Genomic DNA, 3630 nt, shown 5'->3' with positions numbered 1-3630 from the left:
GTACCATGGATTAACAAAAGAACAAAAAAATCAGTCTTACAATAAAACAGTGAAATGTTCCTTAGGAATGAGGATGGCAAGACTTCATCTTACTTACTTTGGACACATTATCTGGAAAGACCGATCACTAGGAAAAGAAGTCCTGTTAGGTGAAGTAGAAGATCACAAAAATAAAGGAAAACCCTCAAAAAGATGGATTGACCCAATAACAACAACAATGGACTCAAACATACCAACAATCATTAGGATGGCATGGGACCAGGGAAATTTTCTTTCTCTTATATATTAGGTTACTTTGAGTAGAAGCCAACTAAATAGCAACTGCTCTCAACAACAACATTCGGCGCAAGACATCAACAACAACATAGCTACAGCTATATCTTCATATAAAACAAAAAACACCACCAGTTGCAGTAGAATCAAACGCAACTCACAGTGACCGGTTGGGTGTCGGAGTAGAAGTGGGCTCCGTCAGTAGGCCGCACTGTGTGTCTGTACCGTAATTTGTTTCCCATTCGTCTGTTGATGAGCATTTAGGTTGTTTACAACTTTTTGCTGTTGTGAATGGTGCTCCCATGAACATGGTATGCATATGTCTATTCCTGCGACTGCTCTTACTTCTCTTGGGTATATTCCTATGAGTGGGATTGCTGGATCTTATGGTATTTCTACTTCTAGCTTTTTAAGGAAGCACCAGATTGTTTTCCAAAGTGATTGTATCATTTTACATTCTCACCAGCAGTGCATGAGAGTCCAATCTCTCCACAACCTCTCCAACATTTTTATTTTGTGTTTTATGGATTAACCAAACCCATCGCCATCGAGTCATTTCTGACTCATAGAGACCCTATAGGACAGAGTAGAACTGCCTTGTGGAGTTTCCAAGGAGCACCTGGTGGATTCCAACTGCCGACCTTTTGGTTAACAGCATTTAACCACTACACCACCAGGGTTTCCATTTTTTGGATTAGCGCCAGTGTTATTGGGGTGATAAGACATCTCTTTGTTGTTTTAATTTGCATTTCTCTGGTGGCTAATGATCATGAGCATTTCCTCATATGTACATTAGCCACCTGAATATCTTTTTTGGTGCAGTGTCTGTTCATATGCTTTGCTCATTTTTAATTTTTTTTATTTGTCTTTTTGTAGTTGAGGTGTTGCTGTACTTTGTAGATTTTAATGATTAGACCCTTCCCAGCTATGTCATAGTTAAAAATTTCTTCCCAATCTGTAGGTTCTGTTTTTACTCTTTTCATGAGCATAACTGACTTTTAGCAGACCCCAGTTATCTAGTTTCTGATGTTTCTGCATTGTTGGTTATGGTTTGTATCCTGTTTATGTCGTGTATCAGGCCTCCTAGCATTGTCCCTATTTTTTCTTCCGTGATCTTTATCATTTTAGGTTTTATATTTAGGTCTTTGATCATTTTGAGTTAGTTTCTGTGCATGATGTGAGGTATGGGTCCTGTTTCATTTTTTTGCAGACAGATATCCAATTACGCCAGCACCACTTGTTAAAAAGACTGTCTTTTCCCCCACTTAATGGACTTTGGGCCTTTGTCAACTATCAGCTGCTCATAGGTGCATGGATTTACGTCTGGGTTCTCAATTTTGTTATATTGGTCTCTGTGTCTGTTGTACCAGTACCAGGCTGTTTTGACTATCATGGTGGTATAACAGGTTCTAACATCAGGTAGTTTGAGGCCTCCCACTTTGTTCTTCTTCAGTAATTCTTTACTTATTTGGGGCTTCTTCCTTTTCCATATGAAGTTTGTGATTTGTTTCTCCAACATGCTAAAAGTTGTCATTGGAATTTGGATTGAGATTGCATTGTATCTGTAGATCACTTTGGGAAGAACTGACATTTTCATAATGTTGAGTCTTCCTGTCTATCAGCATGGTATGTTTTTCCACTTATTTAGGTCTCTTTTGATTTCTTGTAATAGTGTCTTGTAGTTTTCTTTGTGTAGGTTTTTTACATCTCTGTTTAAATTTATTCCTAAATACTTTATCTTCTTGGGGGCTATTATAATGGTATTGATTTGGTGATTTCCTCTTGGAAGTTCTCTCTTCTGGTGCAGAGGAATCTGACTGACTTATGTATGTTTACCTTATATCCTGATATTTTGCAAAATCTTCTATTTTAGTTGTGGTAGTTTTCTTGTGGATTTTGGGGGGTTTTCCATGTATAAAACCATATCATCTGCAAATAGGGATACTTTTACTTCTTCATTACCAATTTGGATGCACTCTATTTCTTTTTCTTGCCTTATTGATCTGGCTAGGGCCTCCAGTACAATGTTGAATATGAGCGGTGACAAAGGGCATCCATGTCTGGTTCCCCTTCTCAAGGGGAATGCTTTAAGACTCTTCATTTAGGATGATGTTGGTTGTTGGCTTTGTATAAATGGCCTTTATTATGTCCAGGAATTTTCCTTCTATTCCTATTTCACTGAGAGTTTTTATCAAGAATGGGTTTTGGACTTTTTAAAATACCTTTTCTGCATCAGTTGATAAGATCATGTGGTTCTTGTCTTTTGTTTTATTTATGTGATGGATTACATTATTGTTTTTCTAATGTTGAACCATCCCTGCATACCTGGTATGAATCCACCGTGGTCATGGTGAATTATTTTTTGATATGTTGTTGAATTCTATTGGCTAGAATTTTGTTGAGGATTTTTGGGTCTATATTCATGAGGGATATTGGTCTGTAATTTTCTTTTTTTTGTGGATCTTTACCTGACTTTTCTATCATGGTTATGCTGGCTTCATAGAATGAGTTTGCGAGTATTTCATCCTTTTCTATGCCTGAAATGCCTTTGGTAGTAATGATGTTAACTCTTCCCTGAAAGTTTGGTAGAATTCTCCAGTGAAGCCGTCTGGGCCAGGGCTTTTTTGTTGGTGGTGGTTTTTATTTTTTTAATTATCTCTTCAATCTCTTCTTTTGTTGTGGGTTTATTTAATTTTTCTACCTCAATTTGTGTTAGTTTAGGTAAGTAGTGTGTTCCTAGAAATTTGTCCATTTCTTCTAGATTTTCAAATTTGTTAGAGTACAATTTTTCATAGTATTCTGTTATGATCCTTTTTATTTCCATTGGGTCTGTTATGATATCACCCATTCCATTTCTTATTTAGGCTATTTGCTTCCTCTCCTGTTTTTTCTTTTGTCAATTTGACCAGTGGTTTATTGATTCTGTTGATCTTTTCAAAAAAACGTCTTTTAGTATTGTCTACTCTTTCAATTGTTTTCTTATTCTCTATCTCATTCATTACTGCTCTAACCTTTATTATTTCCTTTCTTCTGGTGCCTGAGGGCTACTTTTGTTTCTCTCTATTTGTTCAAGTTGTAGGGTTAATGTTTTGATTTTGGCACTTTCTTCTTTTTGAATGTGTGCATTTATTGTTGTAAATTGACCTCTAAGCATTGCTTTTGCTGTTTTCCAAAGGTTCTGGTAAGACATGTTTTCATTCTTCATTTAATTCTATGAATTTATTTTTTCCATCCTTGATTTCTTCTATAATCCAGTAGTTTTTAAGCAAGGTGTTGTTCTGTTTCCACGTATTTGATTTTTTTTCCTTGCTGTTTCTGTTATTGATTTCTAATTTTATGTCATTATAATCAGAGGAT

This window comes from Loxodonta africana, unplaced genomic scaffold (genome assembly GCF_030014295.1).
Source record: "Loxodonta africana isolate mLoxAfr1 unplaced genomic scaffold, mLoxAfr1.hap2 scaffold_354, whole genome shotgun sequence".
Classification (NCBI taxonomy): Eukaryota; Metazoa; Chordata; class Mammalia; order Proboscidea; family Elephantidae; genus Loxodonta; species Loxodonta africana.
This window is presented reverse-complemented; position numbering follows the sequence as displayed.